The 21,686-nt window shown below is 39.1% G+C and overlaps 1 protein-coding gene across 13 annotated transcripts in view; it reads right to left on the bottom strand.

The window, feature by feature from the left end:
* Positions 1-21,686, bottom strand: part of LOC127809785 (uncharacterized) — an 89,158-nt gene that overhangs the window by 55,073 nt on the left and 12,399 nt on the right. For 2 of the 13 annotated variants that reach the window (XR_008025257.1, XR_008025253.1), the window contains one exon: positions 12,013-12,398. The exons of 9 other annotated variants lie outside the window; for them this stretch is intronic. The gene's annotated coding sequence lies outside the window, so the exon portion shown is untranslated. 2 more of the 13 variants (XR_008025256.1, XR_008025250.1) reach the window with 2 other exon arrangements.

Raw genomic sequence — 21,686 nt, 5'->3', positions numbered from 1 at the left:
AATAAGGATGTATTGAAAATTCAAGTTTTTTTATAGAATAGTCGACTATCAGGATCATTCTGTTGACTATGCTTCAAAATAGTCGACTATTTTTGATGTTCTGTCGACTATTTAAGCATCTGTCGACTATTTTAGCATCTGTCGACTATCGAGTAAAAATAGTCGACTATGCCTTCTGATCTGTCGACTATTTTTGTTCATAAGTTTCAAAAATTTCTTCATATCTCAGCATCTGTCGACTATTGGAATGTGTCTGTCGACTATTAAAATTTTGTGTTATAAAATAGTCGACTATTCGTTTTGTCTGTCGACTATTTCTTGCTTTAGTTGTAAAAATAGTCAACTATATATTTCTTCTGTCGATTATTTCTTTTTGCAGAAAGTTCCAACGGCTATATTTCTCTTCAACTTCGTGGGACACTTATATATACATGTCATAGATGATCAAGAGAATGCTAATGGATGGGAACGAATTGAATTGAGCTTACATTTTACACTCGTTTCTATTTACATTCACTGTGCTTCAATTTTCTCTCTTCAAGGCTGTGATCTTAATTTGTTTACATTCATTTAAGCCTTGTATCATTTTTTAGAGTCATTGTAACTAAGATTCATCTCTTAGATTCTCTCCAACTATATATTTCTTGTTTTCCTAGCTTGTATAGCTAAAGGGCCTATTTGAGTGGGAGGTTTTGTAATTCCTAGTCTCGGACTAGAGGACCTACTTGGTTTAAGTTGGGGGTTTTAGTGGATGGTTTGAAAAATCCTTAGTGAGGAGCTAAGGTAGTGGATTAGGCTTGGGTTAAGCCGAACCACTATAAATCTTGATGTTCTTGTGTGCTTGTGTTCTTTAAATCATCTTTATCTTTCCAAGCATTCCTTAATTCCTCACTTGATTCATATTTGTCATTTTATATGCTTCACGTTTTAAATCATTAAAACTTCAACCTGTTTCAAAAAGCTTTCAAGTTTCTACCAAGTTTTTAATTATACCAATTCACCCCCCCTCTTGGTGTGTGCCATAGCATCTCCCGTTCTAACAGAATTTACTTATATTGCATAAAGTATATATAGTTTAAATAGTTAAATTTATATTGTATGAGGTACAGTTAAAAATATATCAGAATTATAATATGAATGGGAATTCTTTTCTTATAATATATTGTTATATAAATATATATATATAAATTGTATATGATAAAGTCGTATATATGTATGTATGTATTATATATGTATAAAAAAAAAATCAACAAAAATCGGAGCAGGCGCGCGGCCATGCTCTAGCCGCGCCTGCAACAAGCAACCAAGGGTAGGGGGGCCATTAATGCTTCAAAGGACGTCAGAGTAGCCTTCCAGGACGCGTGGCGTTCGTGATGGGACAACTCGCAGCGAGTTTCGACTATAAATAGCCGCGTTCAAGCAGCCTTCTTCATCAGAATTATTTACTTCAAGAAGCGATCAATTGGGGCAGTGTTTGAGAGTTTTGTGAATGGGGTTTTGGTCCTTGCATCGTGGGCAAGGTTTCTAGAGCGTTTGGTGGCCAACGAAGCAGCAGAGAAGCAGAATCAAGCCGAGATTTCATCGCACAAATCGAGATATTTTTGCTATGTTTTTCTCAAATCTAAGGTCGTAATCGGGTTCACGAGATCAAAATTAAGGGGGAGGGAAGCCTCTTTTGAAGCTTGGAGGCTCAGCAGTATCACTGGCTGCGAAGCAATCGCCGGAGAAGGCGAACCAGTCAGGCGCGTGGCTACACGCGCTCGCGAGTGGGAAGAAGGCACATAGCTTGCACACGCCCGATAAGAAAAATAAAGAAAATAAAAATAAAAAAAATAAAAGAAAAAAAATAAGAAAATAGAGAAAATTTTGCAAATATTTCCAAAAAATCTAGAATTTCGTTTATGCCTTTTTTGTGAAAAATTTTCAGAAAAATGCTAAATTAATTATTTATTTAAGTAATTTTGTTATTATGAAAATAAGGAAAAAATAGGAATTTAAATTGAAAAATTTCAAGAAAATTCCAGAATGCTAGAAATGTTTTAAAAATATTAGTGAAGGAAAATTGGGTTAAATGAAGGTTTAGATATTTATTATGAAATTTTAAAGAAATAAGACTTAAAAAATAAAGAGAAATTATAGAAATTATGAGAAAACAATGAATTAATATTCTGGAAATAAATTTAATCCTTGGGACTCGAGGATTGGGAAATAGCTGGCTCAACACGTTTATCGAGGTTGTCACGCTTATCGAGGTAACTTAGTTGTGTAAAGTGTGTACTGCTACTAGTTTAGTACGGTTATAAGTATTTATGCTTACACCCGATCTTCGAGAATACCTTCATCATATTGGCATGCTCTGATATGTATCAATCACGTAGACTACACACATGACATGCTATGAAATGCATACGTACATGTTGATATCATTAATCACATGTATTGTGGCCGTAGGGAGTACGAACTGGCACCATTACTATACTAATGGGTGCCCCCATACACCCCGGCTTCGAAAGAGGTGGCCGTAAAAATGATAGGTAGCATGAGGGGTGCAGTTGACACCTACAATGAGTAAAACATTGTATACACACATGTTAAAACATCTTGTACCCTTACTTAGATAGTTCATCATCTAATTCAGGTTTACCCCTGGAACATTCAACGTTCCAGTCGGGACTTGCAGTGACGGTACGGAAGTTGAAGATGTGTAACGACGTGAGTCGTCGAGAAATGAGCAAATGTACCATGTTATGTTATAGTACGAATATCTCAAGTATTATGTAAGTTTTAAATTAGAAACCTATGTATCAACTTTGTAATAAGTACCATGTTCAGTTATCTAAGTATGAAATGTTATGATCAGGTTCGATTTCAACTTCTGCTTTATAAGATTTTATTTATTTCTAGTGTATAATTATTTCGTCAAGCACTAAATAGGTCTAAGGGAATTTCAGGATGAGGTAGCATGGAAAAAAAAAATAAGTTCCTAAATTCCCTAACACATAACACGCCCTGAGTAGGTGGGGTATTACAATTGGTATCGGAACTCAACTAAGTAGAGTTCCTAGAAAGGATAACTTAGACAGAACGTTAGCACTTATTTCGAAAATCTAAGAAGGTTAGAAGTACCAACTCAAGAACAATTAAGGGTACTAACGGGCGTTGTGATGACAGGATGGCGGGAAACTTCTCAGAGCAAATATTAGTCGATCATTGGGCACATCATCTTGAGAACCGAAACCCAAAACCAAATGAGGGCATCATGGAGCATCTGGTCCAAATGGAAGAAATCATCGACGACGTACCCCCCGAGTTACCGACTCTGGCCTGACCTAGTCCAGTTCCAGATAAACATGTTGGTTGGTGTTTTGGAAGGCGATCTGCAAGACTTCGCGAATTGGGTTCGGTAGGGCGAGCAATTCCCAGAATTCCTCCTTTATTGGGAACGGATTCGTGAGCTACTGGTAGAACTATATGAGCCAGTGCTAGTGGAGGAGCATGACGAAGAAATGGGATACCCGATCGAGACGAAAGAGGAAGAAGAAATAGGAGACCCAATCGAGGCCAAAGAGGAAGAAGAAGAAATGGGAGACCCGATCAAGGCAGAAGAGGAAAACGATGTACCCATATTTTGGATTGAGAATAACCCCCTTAAGTTTGAGGACACAGACTCCAAGGACGAGGAAGAGAACGAAGTGGTTAGGAACGATCTTGAGAGACCATCGTACGAGTCCAACGATGAAAAGAACGTCTGGATATGGAGGTCGTCCGAACCAAAATAGACCTAGCTAGAAATGATCTAACTATCTCCATGACTTATGTAGTGTGTTGCCTATGACATTTTGTAATCGGATGTATAATATCTGTAAAAATTAATTAAGACAGACCCTGTGAGCTAATCTAGAATATTATTCTCTTTCAGATGGTAAACACTCAAAGGGAGATAACGGTAGGACCTAGGGCACCCAATCAACGAGCTAGCAATGTAGAGGGAAACACAAGTGGCAACCCAGAAGGCGACTCTAGGCAGGATACGGGAAGCAGTCGACTTGACCAAATGGAGCGAATAATGGGAAGCATAGTGGGATTTATACAAGGAACTCACTCTCGGGACGGCCATGCAGTCAACATGCTCGACATCTACCATCGACAGAACCCTCCCGTTTTTTAACAAAAAATTGGAGCGGACCCTAACGAAGGGGAATTCTAAATTAAACAAATAGAGAACCTGTTAGACCACTTGCACTGCGGAGAAAAGAAAAAAGTCAATTGTGCCACCTTCATGCTTCAAGACGAGGCAGACAGATGGTGAAAAGGAGTAAAACGAGCAATGACCCCTCGAGCAAGGGCACCATACGTCACCTGGGAGCGATTCAAAGAACTCTTCGACGAAAAGTATTTTCCTCTAAGTCTGAAGGAGATGAAAGGATCAAATCCCAAAAGTTCCTGGGTGGGCTAAATCTGATGCTTCAACGAGCCTTGAGCAGCGTAAGTACCCAGTCTTATGCAAAAGTGGTGCTGCAAGCCGTCACAACTGAGACTAATCTGAGCCGAATCAAAGCCATTCAAGGAGAAAGTCAGCAAGCAAGAAATCAAAAAGTAGGCAAGAAGTTGGATCTCAAGAGGCCTAAGTTCAAGCCTAATAATCCGTGCACAAGATGCCAGAAGCAACACCTCGAAAAGCCGTGCCGGCTAGGAACGAAAGGTTGCTACAACTGTCGAGAGGAGGGACATATCAATCTGAACTGTCCTAAGAAAGGAATCGCTTGTTCTAACTGTCAGCAGACAGGGCATTTTGCAAAAGATTGCCCTAAGCCGCAGCAGATGAGTCAACCTCAGGGATCGTCAGGAAATGACAGGGTGCAGCAGGGAAGATTATTTCATCTAACTCGGCAAAATACGGCAGAAGATCCAGCTATAATTGAAGGTACCATGTCTACATCTGGTATTCCTCTGCATGTTTTGATAGATTCAGGAACAAGTCATTCATTCATTTCACATACAATTCCTGAAGTACTAGGAGAAAAATCGAAAAACTTGAACTATCGTATGATCGTGGCAACCCCGATGGGGAAATCTCTAGAAACCTCATCAGGAGACAAAAATAGGAAGATTCAAATAGGAGAAGTTGAGTTCCTGGTGAATATAATCCTTCTGAAATTTTTAAGATTTTGACCTGATTCTAGGAATTGACTTCCTAACCAAATACAATGCTACATTAGACTGTAAAACTAAGACAATCAGCCTCAAGAGCGGAGACTCGAATGTCAAGTTTCGAGGGCAAAAGAGGACAAGTGAAAGGAAGTGGATCTCGGCTCTAAAGGCTGAGAAACTATTACGACAAGGAGCACAGAGATACTTAGCTTGTGTCCAAAAGAAAAGCGAGGAACCATTGAAAATCGAAGAAGTGCGAATCGTTAGAGAGTTCGAGGATGTGTTTCCCGAAGAGTTGCCTGGATTGCCACCTCAGAAAGAAGTTGAATTTTCAATAGAAATTGTGCCGGGAGCAGGTCCGGTTTCCATACCCCCATATAAAATGGTCCTCGCAGAATTAAGAGAATTAAAGGCCCAACTTCAAGAGCTGTTAGACAAGAGATTCATCAGACCGAGCATGTCGCCATAGGGCGTACCAGTACTCTTTGTTAAGAAAAAGGATAGGAGTTTGAGGATGTGCATAGACTATCGGCAGCTGAACAAGATACCCGTCAAGAATAAGTATCCACTTCACAGAATAGAGGAGTTGTTTGACCAATTACAAGGAGCTAAAGTCTTCTTGAAAATTGATCTAAAATCAGGGTACTACCAAATGAGGATCAAGGCAGAGGACGTGCCTAAGACAACTTTTCATTCCCGATATGGGCACTACGAATTTATGGTGATGCCGTTCGGGCTAACCAATGCCCCAACCACTTTAATGGATACCATGAACCAAGTTTTTAGACCATTTTTGGACAAGTTCGTGATCGTGTTTATAGACGACATACTGACATACTAATATACTCTCAAGAAGGGATGATCACATGGTCAGTCAAACTTTCCGAATTTGGTATACAATACCAGCCCCGCAAGCACATCAAATATCAAGTACTGTCTGATTTCTATGTTGAATTATCTTCTTCTGATCCGAGCCGAGAGTCTAATCCCTGGATACTGTTTGTCGACAGAGCTTCCAACATCAAGGGGAGCGGGGCTGGAATAATCTTAAAGGGACCCAGTGGGCTAATGCTCGAATAGTCTCCTCCGCTTCAACTTCAAGACAACCAACAACTAGGCAGAATATGAGGCCCTCATAGCCGGGTTAAATCTAGCAAGAGAAATGGGAGCAGCCCGGGTGGTCGCAATGAGTGATTCCTAGTTGGTAACCAATCAGGTCAAAGGCGAATTCCAGACAAAAGACCCGCAACTCGACCGATACCTCAACATGGTCAAAACTTTAGCCAAGTCTTTTGAATACTTTGAAATTGAATATATCCCCAGGGAACAAAATGAGCGGCCAAACCTGCTCTCAAAGTTGGTCATCACCAAAAAGTCTGGAAACAACCAATCTGTTATACAAGAAGCCTTACACTCACCCATTGTCGACCTATTCGATGTTCAAGCTGTGGAGATAGCACCGGAATTCTGGGGGTCCGCCATCATCTAATTCCTACAAGAAGGGACGCTCCCCACCGATGCCGAAAAAGCCAAGAAACTCAAAAAGTCACCATGCTTCTTTATCTTACTTGGAGATCAACTATACAGAAGAGGCTTTTCCACACCACTCCTCAAATGTGTTAACACCGACTAGTCCACATACATCATGGTCAAGGTGCACGAAGGAGTGTGCAAAAGCCATCTCGAAGGACGGGTGCCCGGCAGCAAAGGTGTTGAGAGCTGAATACTATTGGCCAACAATGAGGAACAATTGTCTAGCTCATGTAAATCATTGCGACAAATGCCAAAGATTTGCAAGCGCACATCATTCCCTACCAAAAGAGCCCCATAACCTCAGCAGCCCTTGGCCATTTTACAAATGGGGGATAGATATTCTCGAGCCTTTCCTAATCGCCTTGGGCCAGCTCAAGTTCATAGTGGTGGCAGTCAATTACTTTACCAAACGGATCAAAACCGAACCCCTAGCCGTTATCACTACCGAAAAGATCAGGAAATTCATCTGAAAGAACATCGTCTGTCGATATGACCTATCCAGAGTGCTTACTTCGGACAATAGTATTTTGTTTACAAACAACAAACTCCAGGAATTTTGCAAAGAGCTCAGCATCCACCAGGTCTTCACCTTAGTCGAGCACCCGTAGATCAACGGTCAAGATGAAGACGCCAACAAAATCATCTTGGTCGAATTGAAAAAACAAGTCGATCATGCCAAGGGCACATGGCCAGAAGAACTCCCCATGGTGTTGTGGTCATACCACGCCACGGCTCAAACTTCAACCATGGAAACGCTTTTTCAGCTCACTTATGGGTCTGAAGCCATGATCCTGGTGGACGTCGGGAAGCCCAGTCCCAAACGGCAACATTTCTATGACAACATTAACAACGAGACACAAAAAGCCGACCTCGACCTCATCCAAGAGATCCGAGACTAGGCTCACATCCGGGAACAAGTTTCCAAGTAAAGGGTAGCTCGGAAATATTATAAAAAGGTCAAGCCTCGAAGTTTCCAAGAATGAGACTTGGTCCTAAGAAAGATTGAAGGCCCAAGGCAACAACCCGAACAAGGGAAGCTTGGTGCTAACTGAGAAGGCCCATACCTCGGCGACAAAGCCTACCACTTGTCTGAACTCTTAGGACAGCCCCTGCCAATGTCATGGAATGCAGCCAGCCTGTGAAGATATTATAGCTAAGTAACTATCCTAAATATTTTTGTTGTATCATTCAATTGAATAAACTCCGCTTAGTCCAGACAATTTCATTTATTCATTCACTATTTATCCTGTCCTTACATAGGTCCAACCCCATATTTCGTCTTATGCCCTTCTAACATTTGGTGTTCGTCAAGTATTCGCCTATATGATTACGCAACTACTCATCAATAAAAACGATTATTCAATCGGGACATCTCTTATGTTGAAGACTATGCTTTATCTTGAAACATTATTCATCTATGAGCATTATCTTTTATCCATGAAGATTATCTTTTATCTTGAAGACTATCTTACGATTGGGAATTCATCATCTTCTGAACCTCAAGTCATCTCGGTCCAAGCCGTGCTGCATGTATCAAACTGACGCGAACAGACCGCTCCAAGCGCCCGAGTCTATCCCGACGAGTGGATCGAGAGGCCTTGCCTTGCCTTGCCTTCTCTCTTTCGACGTGTCGACTACCATCCTTGGAATCAGACAGGGGTAGGGGTTAGTTTGACACGGCCAGACCTCGAGTCATCTCGATCCAAGCCGTGTTGCGTGTATCAAACCGACCTGATCAGTCCATCCCCAAGCGCTTGGGTCTATCCCAGTGAGCTAACTGCCTTCTCTTTTTTGTCGTGCTGACTACCGTCCTTGGGTGAAACAGGGGTGGGGGTCAGTTCGACACGGCCGAACCTCGAGTCATCTCAGTCCAAGCAGTACTGTGTGTATCAAACTGATGTGGTCAATCTGCCCCCAAGAGCCCGGGTCAATCCTAGCGGGCGAACTGCGAGGCCTTGCCTTGCCTTCTCTCTTTTGCCATACCGACTACCGTCCTTGGGATCAGATAGGGGCGGGGGTTAGTTCGGCACGGCCAGACCTCGAGTCATCTCGATCCAAACCGTGCTCCATGAATCAAACTGACGCGGTCAATCCACCCCCAAACGCCTAGGTCTATCCCGACGGGCGGACCTCGAGGCCTTGCCTCGTCTAAACAATGCCTTATATCAAACAAGCTTTGGCAAACCTCGAGTCATCTCAGTCTCGCCCTGATTACGCCTTGTATCAAATAGGTTTTGACAGACCTCAAGTCATCTCGGTCTCACCCCAATTACGCCTTGTATCGAACAGGCTTTAGTAGACCTCAAGTCATCTCGATCTCGCCCGAATTACGCCTTGTATCAAACAAGCTTTGGCAGACCTCGAGTCATCTCAGTCTCGCACATTGGCTCGGCTATCTACCTCGGTCGGGCTCTAACACCAACTTCCGTAGAACTTAGTTAAAGCAACAAATCCGCCCAACCTCCCCTTCTCTAGCTCGAATACTCGTTTCTCAAGCATCCGACTTGGGGGGTTGTGGACCGTACTGACCCAAATCGAGCCTCTAGCCCAATCCAACTCTATCTTAGCCCATGGACCAATCAAGCTCCATCCTGGCCTGATCTTAACCAACAACCCAATCTCGGCCTTGGCTCAACTCTGGCCCTACGTTAGCATGCAGCAACATCATTACAACTGCATGTTGGGTACTCCCACACTCGCTCAAGATCTCATCCTCATTAATGGTGGATGTCATCCACATTAATGAGTGTCTTATCGACACCATGCCACTATCAAGAAGCTTCGTCAGCGCCGGATATCCAGTCTCATCACCCTGCAAACGCACGATGCATGCATGCAAAAAAACCTCTCATCCTTCTATATAAATCAGCTCTTTTCAGAGCCAAGGTAGGTTCTTCTCTAACCTATTGATACTCTGTCATTTTACTCTCTTACTTACTTGAGCGTTAAAGTACTTGCAGGTACCATCCACCCCCCTAAGTCTATTCCCTGACGTTGTGAGCTCACGTCCAACCGCCTCCCTTTTGGGTCGAAAAGAGCAATTATCTACCGATGCACTCTAACATATTATTTTAAAATAAAATCCTCAAAGGTTTTGGTTTTCCATGGTTTTATATAATTGTTTTATTTGTTTAATCTAACAAGTCATTCTCTTAGCCATGGGGATTTTGCAAGGAAGATCGAGTTGTTTAATTAGAAACAACTCCAAAATTGAATCAATGATGTAATTGCCACAATTCTAGGTGAAAATCCATAGCCCTCCCTTTTTAATTAAGATTTTTAAGGGGAAAAAATGTGGTGGTGATGAAAAAAATGCTTTAGCCTATAGGGAAAGCAATTTGGTTCTCTCTCTAGCTAGGTTTTATTGATTATTGAGTCTTTCATCGTCTTCATCCTTGTATATCACTTTCTTCCTATGGATCAATAATGGTTTCATCGCCTTTCCACTTACACCTTCCCTGTCATCTCCTCCCACATCACTTCACTCCCATTGCCTTTTGTTTATCCCATATATCGATATTTCTTTATTCCAAGCCATTTTGGTTGTCACTAACTTGCTCGACACTACTATTTAAGTTCTCAATAGTGACTTAATTGACTTATTTCGATGTAGCTTAGTTCCTACGGACTTTCATTGTGAAATGTGTTTGGGATCTATGACGTCGACCCAATTTGGCTAATTTTCTTAGTGATACCTTATTTATGTTTAAAGAAAGGTTTATGGTTGAATGATAACGAGGATGGTTTATATTTGTAGATCTAGTGCTTTATTTCACTAAATCTTATGGTGGTTATGATAAGATTGAAACAAGCCAATGGTATGGTAGTTTGGCTATTCTTATTTATCATTGTTTGGCAGTGGTAGATATTGTCGTGTCCTAAAGTTTTTTGTTTCATCTAAATGGATCATGTTAGTGTCCTCATTTCTTCTTTTTTTGATTTGCCTTTTATATTTAGTAATTAGGATTTCTCTTTACTATGTTTGGCAAAATTAATGTGTTGGTGCAGAGCTTTTGGTTCTAGATTGTCTTTGTTATGACTCAAAGCATTTCCTTTGTGGTTGGGCTAACCATGTTATATTTAATTTCTCTTTTAAAACTATAAGTTGAAAGAAAAAATAAAAAAAAGAACACATATATTCATAATTTTACAAAAAATATTTTATAGAAGATTACAAAATATTCTATACTTGGAAGATATTCTATTTCTATAACGTCCTACAAGAATATTTTTATTAAAGATTACAAAATATAAATATTCTGTCAAAATTTTGAAGACAACCTAAAATCTATAAGGTTCTACAAGAATATATTATAGAAGATTATGAAGATTACAAAACATCAACAAAATGTCAAACATATTCTAAAATCTGTAACATTCTATAAGGATATTTTGTATAGGAATACGATGATTACAAAGTACCAACAAAATATTCTACCAATATTTGGAAGATAATCTAAAAAGTATTTATCTGATTTCTCAGTATTGATATCACCGAGTATGTACTCAATGCCCAATTTTTATCCTAGCACTACATGTCTACTTCGACCATTTTTTATGGAAACGACCATTTTTTATTCCCACAATTTTATACAATTGTTTAATTGCCTTTATCCAACATGATGTTCTCATAGCCAAAGAAATTTCATACTGAAGATCGAGTTGCTTAATTATAAACAACTGCAAATTGAAATGTTTAGGCAAGGGACACAATGAAAGCTGAAAATCCCTAAACCTCCATTTTAAGTAAGATTTTTATGAGAGAAAAAAAAAAAAGGTGAAAATGATGAATAAATGATTGCATACATAGGGAAATTGATTTGACTCTCTCTAGGTTTTATTATTGTAGAACCCTCTATTGTCATTACCATGCTGATCATTTTCACCCCATGTGGCGATGATAGCTGCATGATCTTTCTTATTAAACCATCCTTGTCATCTCCTACCACTTCACTTCACATCCATTGTCATTTATCTAGTGGGCATTTGTGTAGTGGTCGACTCCTGGATAGTCCCACTAATATAGAATATTCGAAATGAGGTCATCATAATAATGATATAGACCAATAACGCATAACACCACATTACAATCCTTAGATAAATTCAGCAAAAACCAACAAAAAAGTTTATAACATTTTGGCACCATGACCTACACAAAATGAAATACAAGGGCACTGATAAATTTTACAACATAAAATTTTCTCACACATACCCTCTTCACAAACACTAACATGGACCATTTAATCTGAAAGATTTTTGTATGCCTCTAACCCTAGACTTTAGTCCCACTGGACTCGCTCTCAACCACTACTTTACCTTTACCTGGAATGTCACGAAAGTAAAACAATGTGAGTCATAAGACTCAACAAGTATATATATATGAAACATAGAGAGATAAAATCAAGGGCATGGATAACCAAGATAGAGTAAATAAAGACTATGAAAATGTGTAAGTAGGACGCAACTCACGAGTTTACCCAATCACACCCATTTACATGTTGTAATCATTATACATATCATATATTCATTTCTATATTCATACACATCCATCAATAGTAAGAAATTTTTCACATAACTCTCAAAGCTCCCACAACCAATATATCCATACATGAATATATATACGTCATGAAAATACATCAACAAACAATAATAATTTGAGTCTCGCCTACTGAGTTGATGGTCACCTCACCCACGTCAGAAGCTCATAGGATATCCTTTTTTCACCCACGGACATAGCCACCCCGCAAAATAACAAGTGAGCAAAGATAATAATCGTGCATCATATATACATATGCTAATTTCATATCAATCCTCAATGATTAAAAAAAACCTCAAATCATGCTTATCATGCACAATTATATAAATTAAGGTGTGCACTATATCATGATCACATGGTAATTTCAATACATTTATTTACTCATACTTATAAAAATGCACAACCAATATTTACGGTATATTTTTACCCCAACAACAACCGCAATGAACCAAAATTTATACATGCAAGAAACACCAAATCTTGCAAGAGTCTAGACCTTAAACAATATGTGTCATTCCTTAAGAGTTATAGGATAATACAAATTTCTATCGAGGTTTTTGAATAAAATACTTCAAGTATTTAAGAAGAATGATTAAGGGTAAACATCACCTCAACTATAGAAAGAATAGCTAACATAAAATGATTCAATTAGGCAAAATTTTAGAAAATTTCCAAATTTTGAAGTCTAACTTCAAGGGCCTATTTCGAGTTTTCATATCTCAGTCAAATATCATGAATCATATATCAAATCGAAGTCTCGGATCTCTAGTTTCTGAAACAATAACCAGATCCAAAATTGAAAATAATCACAAGGAGATATCCCACAAAGACCGAAACAAGACAAAATTTATAATAGCAAAATTTCATAATTCTAAATAGAATTCAACAAGTCAGTTATGGGTTCAAATCATAACCAAAAAATTCAAATCTTATATCAAATCGAAGCCTATGATGTCTAATTTATAGAGAAACAAACGGATCGCAAATCGGATATAACCAAATAACATTATATCCCAAAAATCGAAACAAGGATAGATTATCCGAAAACATAGTAGAAAATTTCCAGATTCTGAGTAAGAATTAACAAAGTTGTTGTAGGATCAAAATGCAACCAAAAATTTTATAAAAAAAAATTATAAAACGAAGTTTATCAAGTCTAGTTTACACAGAAACAAACATATCTTGAATCGGATATAACCACAGAGAATTAAACCCTAAAAACCAAAGCAAGATCAAATTACTCAAAGTAATAAAATTTCCAGATCTTAGCAGGGATTTATGCTAAGATTTACAGGGCTATCACAGGCTCAAATCTTAATCAAAAAATTTGATTCTTGTGTCTAAAATAAAGCTTAACATATCTAGTTCACACCCTAACAAACGGATCTCAATTTAGATATAAACATAAGCATTTATAGGCCAAAGAACACAACATGGTTAGTGAATCCGAAATTAAGGGCAATAAGGAAGAGAACTTGGCTTAGAAGATGAAACCCAAAGAAGAACTTGATGAAGTTCTTAAAAATCCCTTTGCTTGAAGCTCCAATGAAGGTTAATAATGGAGGAAAAAAAAAAGAAAAAATGAAGAGAAGAATAAGACAATCGGAAGAGGAAGAAATGAGCAAGAGAGCAAGAAAAAGGAAAAGGAGGAAATGGGGGAGGAGTTGTCGCCTAACTCTCTCCAATCCAACCCCTCTTTTAGCTTCCCTAATTTGCCCCACATAACACACATAATTCAAATATCACTTGCCCTTTAGGTCATTTTCTTAATCTTTTTCCTTTTTAATTAAGATACCACTCTTTATACCCATGGCCCAGCCCAAGTCCAAATATATGGCCCAATCCAACTAAGTTCCAATGGACTTTTCTTGAAATTTGAACTCAACCCAATTCATTTACACTTAAAATTTAAATACTTATGAATGGCCTAATTCAAATAAGGCCCAAACCCATTTAGTCCACAACTTTGAGACTTTTCCACACATTTCATTTATGCTCACAAAGACACTAATCTACTTACATTTATTTTCCCACAAAATATTATCTTCATTAATTTGTCCCATTACCAACACATATAATATTTCCAACACTTAATTTAATAAAGACAAAAAATTCTAATGCTAGAAAGAAAATACCACTCGACATCTAGACTCACCAACGAGTCGTTACAATTTCTTCCCTCCTTTAAAAAATTTGGTCCCCCAAATTCATACCTGGTCACGCAAACAATTAGAGAAAAAAATGCCTCATCTCATCCTCAAGCTCCCAAATAGCCTCGTTTTGAGAGTGACGCTGCCACTGGACTTTCACAAACGACATCATCCTGTTTCTCAATACTTTCTCCCGCCGCTCCAGTATACTGACTGGCATTTCCTCATAAGAAACATCATATCCTACCTCTATGGTCTAATAATTAATAATACATTGGGGATCCGGCACATACTTCCTCAACATAAACACATGGAAAACGTTGTGAATACCGGATAACTGAGGTGGCAAAGCCAACATGTATGCTAAAGTCCCAATTCGCTCCAAAATTTTAAACGATCCAATATAACAGAGACTAAGCTTCCCCAAAACTCCAAATCGATGCACACCCTTCATGGGAATTACCCTCAATCATACATGATCACCCACATCAAATTCCAAGTCACGTCGTCTTTTGTCCACGTAACTCTTTTGTCTATCTTGAACTATTTTCATTCGGGCCTTAATAGTTCGAATCTTTTCTATCATCTGTTCAATGACCTTAGGTCCCAACAATACTCTTATCTCCCAATTCCTCCCAACAAATGGGCAATCTACATGGCTTGCCATATAATGCCTCATAAGGTGGCATCCCAATACTCGTGTGATGACTATTATTGTAGGCGAATTCCACTAATGGCAAATAATCGTCCCAATTGCCATGAAAATCCAATACGCATGCCCTAAGCATATCCTCCAGTGACTGGATCATCCTCTTAGTCTGCCCATCAATTTACGAATGAAATGCAGTACTGAATCTCAACTTAGTGCCCAAAGCACCATGTAAAGCCTCCCAAAAATGTGAAGTGAAACGAGGATCCCGATCCGACACAATACTAGATGGAATACCATGCAGTCTCATGATCTCCTCAATGTATATCTCTGCTAAGCGATTCAGAGGGTAAGTCTTCTTTATCGGTAAGAAGTGGGCTGATTTAGTCAACCTGTCAACTATTACCCATATAGCATCGTGCCCCTTTGTTGTCCTAGGCAAACCCGTCACAAAGTCCATGGATATATTATCCCACTTCTACTTCGGAATAGATAACGACTATAGGAGACCGACTAATCTCTAATATTCCGCCTTAATTTGTTGACATACTACACATTGTGAAACATATTTTGCCACATCTCTTTCCAAACCATCCCACCAAAACTGCCGTCAAAGATTCTTATACATCTTTGTCGTGCTCGAATGGATAATATAATGAGACTTGTGAGCTTCTAACAAGATTCCATTCCTAATCTCTGCATCATCATGAACACAAATCCGCCCCTAAAATAGCAACTTGCCGTCACCCCTCTGACTGAATCCCACTGAGGAAAACTTTTCCACATCTACCAAAATCTGGGCCAATTTCACACCATGTGGCTACTAAACTCGAATTTGCTCAATCAAATCAAATTCCACCCTCATGTAAGCACAACACACAATAGGCCTCTCATCAGGACTAGAGATAGACATCTTACCCATCTGCCACAATAGCGTCCATTCTTAGACCATCATAACTGCTATGGAAGCTCCCCTACAACTAAACGCATCAGCCACCACATTGGCCTTTCCCAAGTGATACAAAATTTCACAATCAAAGTCCTTGAAAAGCTCTATCCATCTGCATTGCCGCATATTCAAATCTTTTGGGGAGAAGACATACTTTAAGCTCTTATGATCCATATAAATCTCTATCTTCTCCCTGTACAAATAATGCCTCCATATCTTGAGTCTAAATACCACTGTTGTCAATTCCAAATCATGTATAGGATAGTTCATCTCATGTTTCTTCAATTGTCTCGAGACATAGCCATTCACTCGTCCATCCTGCATCAGAACACATCTTAATCCAAAATATGAAACATCACTAGAGATAGTGAACTTCTCCCCACTCTTGGAAATAGCTAACACTGGAGTCGTTGTCAACCTCTTTTTCAACTCTTGAAAACAACTATCGCATGTCTCCTTCCACTCAAACTTTACTTCTTTCCGAGTTAATCTGGTCATAAGCAAGGATAATTTAGAGAATCCCTCGATAAACCTCCTATAATAGCCTGCCAATCCCAAAAAACTTCGAATACTAGTCATGGTAGTTGGTCTGGGCCAATCAACCACTGCCTTCACTTTTTCAAGGTCCACTACAATACCCTCGCCAGACACTACAAGTCTTAAGAAACCCACATTTTACTGCCAAAAATCACACTTACTGAATTTTGCATACAATTGTTTTTCTCTAAGCCTCTGCAATGCTGCCCTGTCCACGAGATGAATTCGCTCCCCATGAAGCTGCATGTGCTGCTCTCAACTCATTTCTTTCCCTCTCAATTATGTAGGCCCACTGCACCACTATAGCATAATTTGTAAGTTGAGCGCTGACTAACTGATATATCTAATCTCAACACGTAGTTCGCGATGAAACTTCGCTGCCTTTTTCCCATCTGTAAATACTAAGTCTGGAGCAAACCTCGGCAAATAAGTAACTCTGCCTCATACTGCGCTACTAACCTGTTCCTCTGAGTCAACTCAATGAACTCGTAGGTCTTCTAGTCACAGATCCAAGTAGAAAAATAAGTACCATTGAATTCTTCTCTGAACTCTATCCATGATGGCTCTTTACCCCTGAATCTCTGCCTAGTGGTTTCTAACCACCTCTCAGCATCCCCTCGTAACAGAAATGTTGCCAACTGGACCTTCTGACCATCATTGCACCCTATACTCCGGAGGTGCTTTTTTATAGACAGCATCCAATCCTCTGTTACTGGTGCATCTACCCCTCCATGGAACTCTAGAGGCCAGAGAGTCATAAAGTTCCTTACCAACTGACTTCCCGCATATCCATTTGTCCCCTGGGGCTCCATTTCTTGATTCAATGGGTTTGAAGTCTGCCCATTATTATTTTCATTCAACCTTGGTCCATTTCCTGCCCCCTGAGGTACCTAACCCTATCTCTCTTGGCTTGTCATGAAGGCCTCAATATGTCTCAACATGGTGGCCACTATACCTCTCAGCTCGCTCACCTCCTATCGTAATTCCGTTGTAAACTCCCTAGAAGTAGCAGGTGTGAAAGGTGGTGTAAGGGTAGGAACAGGTGTAGGAATAGCCCAACCTCTGCCTAAGGCACGAGTCGGACATCTTCCTCAACAACCACTCATTTCCTATACAATCAAATTACTTTTTGAACGCTATCTTAGCCTAACCTCATTTAAACCACTAAACACACCATTAACTCTATCTGTCATTCCTATGTGTACGGAGACTCCTCTGATCCCAAACATTTGCTCCTATAGCCTACTAGTAATCCCCCGCCCAGTGTCCCCAGTCCAATATCCCCAACCTTTGGCTAGTACATGGTCCCAACATACGGCCCAGATTACTCTGATATCACCTATAACATCCCGCATTGAATAATAGCAAGGACCAAATCAACTTATCCTGATGGGCCTATGCAAACTTCCCAGGGGTCACCCATCCTTGTGCTATCCTAGCTCAAACACGCTTAACTCGATAGTTTTTTTATCCACATTTAGCCCAAAAAGTATCCAACTGGTGTTGTTTCCTTCCTTACTATCCTTGATATATATACTAGCTTCTCTAAAGTCCTTTCTTGGACCTGACATTAGGCTCTCGGGGTATTACATTCTCCCCCCTTGAGCACATGATGTCCTCATCATGTGACCTTATAACTGGTTCCAAATCTTTTTCCCTTTGGGAGCTACCATTCTAAAAGCCTGCCAGGAGCCGCTCCTTGTTCAAGCCCTCGTGCCCCCACGCCACTCCCCGCCCTCATCAGATCGCCTTCTCCAAAGGTTAGCTTTGATATCACCTATAACATCTCGCATCAAGCAATAGGAAGGACCAAATCAACTTAACCTGATGGGCCTATGCGAACTTCCCAAGAGTCACCCATCCTTGAGCTACCCTAGCTCAAACATGCTTAACCCGAGTTCTTTATCCACATTCAACGCAAAAAGTATCCAGTTGATATTATTTCATTCCTTAGTATTCTCGATATATATACTAACTTCTCTAGAGTCCTTTCTTGGACCTGAGCTTGAGCAAATTGTAACGATCCGTTGGTGGATCTAGATGTCGAGTAATATCTTCTTTCGAATATTAGAAATTTTTGTCTTTATTGAATTAAGTGTTGAAAATATTATATGTGTTGGTAATGGGGCAAATTAATAAAGATAATATTTTGTGGAAAAATAAATATAAGTGGATCAATGTCTTTGTGAGTATAAATTAAATGTGTGAAAAAGTCTCAAATAAATAGGTTTGGGCCTTATTTGAATAAAGATATTGATAAGTTTTTAAATTTTAAGTGTAAAGGAATTGGGTTGAATCCAAATTTCAAGAAAAGTCCATTGGGCTTTAGTTGGATTGGGCCATATATTTGGACTTGGGCCGGGCCATGGGCATAGAGAGTGGTATCTTAATTAAAAAGAATAAAGATTAAGAAAATGACATAAAGGGCAAAAGATATTTGAATTATGTGTGTTACGTGAGGGGCAAATTAGGGAAGCCAAAAGAGATGTTGGATTGGAGAGAGTTGAGAGACAACTCCTCCCCCATTTCCTCATCCTTTTCCTCTTTCTTGCTTCTTACTCCCTTCTCCCTCTCCCAATTGTCTTCTTCTTCTTCTCCTTCTTTCTTCTTTTTCCTCCATTGTTAACCTTCATTGGAGCTTTCAGGTAAAGGGATTTTCAAGAGCTTCATCAAGTTCTTCTTTGGATTTCATCTTCTGAGCCAAGTTCTCTTCCTTATTGTTTCATATGCAAGATCTTATTCTTCTTCTCATTATAATTGTGCAAGTTCTTCAACAGTCTTTCCATCTTAGAAGGCTCATTCCTTTCAATTACAAGTTTTTGCCCTTAATTTCGAATTCACTGACTATGTTGTGTTCTTTGGCCTATAACTCATTGTGTTTATATCCAAATTGAGATCCGTTTGTTAGGGTGTAAACTAAACATCTTAAACTTCATTAAAGACACGAGAATCAAATTTTTTGATTAAGATTTGAGCTCATGATAGCCTTGTAAATCCCTACTAAGTTCTGAAAATTTTACTATTGAGTAATCTGATTTTGCTTTGGTTTTAAGGTATAATTCTCTATAGTATATCTGATTCAAGATCCGTTTGTTTTTGTGTAAACTAGACTCGATAAGCTTCGTTTTATTTTTATTTTTTTGGAATTTTTTGTTGCATTTTGAGCCTACAACAACCTTTTTAATTCGTACCCAGAATCCGAAAATTTTCTACTATGTTTTCTGATAATCTGTCCTTGCTTCGATTTTTGGGTATAACGCTCTTTGGTTATATCCGATTTGCAATCAGTTTGTTTCTCTATAAACTAGACATCATAGACTTCGATTTGATATAAGATTTGAATTTTTTGTTATGATTTGAACCCATAACAGGCTTGTTGAATTCTATCTAGAATTCTAAAATTTTGCTATTATAAATTATGCCTTGTTTCGGTCTTTGTGGGATATCTCCATATGGTTATTTTCAATTCTAGATTCGGTTGTTGTTTCAGAAACTAGAGGTCCGAGGCTTCGATTTGATATATGATTCATCAGTGTTCTAAAAATCGGGCTAGACGCTAGGCGGCCACTGGCCGCCCCGAAATTGCCCTAGTCGGGCCTCCTAGGCGCCGGCCCGAGTAATCGGGCGACTTAGGCGCCTAGGTGGCCCAGGCGGCGCCTAGGGCTTTTTTCGATTTAAATATCAGTTTTTAGGGCTTTTTTTTGCTAAATCATAAATCAAACGATTCAAACCTGTTAGTGTCTCCCCCTCTTCACTCTCTTCTCACCTCAACGCTGCTGCCTCAACGCCGTCAAGCTTCATCGGCCCGCCAGTAGCTCACCGTCGTCGTTGCATCCAACTCCATCCTCACCGCCAAGTTTCATCATCACCCCTCTTCTCCGTCACGTCCTCCTCTTCCTCGTTGCCTCAGCATCGTCGCCTCCGCCCTCGTCCTCGCCATCGAGCTCCATCTCCGCCGCGGCAAGGTCCATCTCCATCCACTCGTAACACCCCCCCTCTCTCTCTCTCTGTTTTGCGTTTGCTGCGTTTCTAATTTCGTTTTTATGTTTTTTATTTTTTATTTTATTTCATTTTTCTTTTCTATTTATATATAATTATTAGATTTATATTTAGTTTTTATTATTAATTATATATATTCTTTAATATTTCCAAAAAATTTGCTGCTTGCTTATAGACTTATCACCGTCGCAGCCGACTTTGGTTTATGTTGCATTATTAATGCTTTTTAACTTTGATTAAATTGAAAATAACATCAAATTACATCACAAAATTTAAAAAACAAAAAAAAAATAGCAATTTTTTTAGGCCCCGCCTAGGCGCCCTAGGCGCTAGGCCCCAGCCTGGCGCCCGACTAGCGCGTAGCGCCTTTTAGAACACTGTGATTCATGATATTTGACTGAGTTATGAACCCGAAATAAGCCCTTGAAGTTAGACTTCAAAATTTAAAAATTTTCTAAAATTTTGCCTAATTAAATCCTTTTATGTTGGCTATTCTTTCTATAATTGAGGTGATACTTACCCTTGATCATTCTTCTTAAATACTTGAAGTATTTTATTCAAAAGCCTTGATAGGAATTTGTATCATCCTATAATTCTCAAGGAATGACACATTTATTGATTAAGCTCTAGAGTCTTGCAAGATTTGGTGTTTCTTGCATGTATAAATTTTGATTCCTTACGGTTGTTGTTAAGGTAAAAATATACTGTAAATATTGGTTGAGCATTTCTATAAGTATGAGTAAATAAATGTATTGAAATTACCATGTGATTATGAGATAGTGCACACCTTAATTTATATAATTATGCATGATAAGCATGATTTGAAATTTTTCTTAATCATTGAGGATTGATATGAAATTAGGATATGCATATATGATGCATGATTATTATCTTTGCTCACCTATTATTTTGCAGAGCGACTATGTCCGTGAATAAGAAAATGATATCCTATGAGCGTCTGACGCAGGTAAGGTGACCATCAATCCGGTAGGCGAGACTCAAATTGTTAATGTATTTTCATGATGTATATATATTCATGTATGAATATATTGGCCATGAGAGTCTTGAGAATTATGTGAAAAATTCCTTACTATTGATGTATGTGCATGAGCATAAAAATGAATATATGGTATATATAATGATTACGGCATGGAAATAGGTGTGAATGGGTAAACTGAGTTG

The sequence above is a fragment of the Diospyros lotus genome, chromosome 9, assembly GCF_014633365.1.
Source record: "Diospyros lotus cultivar Yz01 chromosome 9, ASM1463336v1, whole genome shotgun sequence".
Taxonomy (NCBI): domain Eukaryota; kingdom Viridiplantae; phylum Streptophyta; class Magnoliopsida; order Ericales; family Ebenaceae; genus Diospyros; species Diospyros lotus.
Note: the sequence above shows the minus strand (reverse complement) of the source record. Positions and strands in the feature narration are given on the sequence as shown.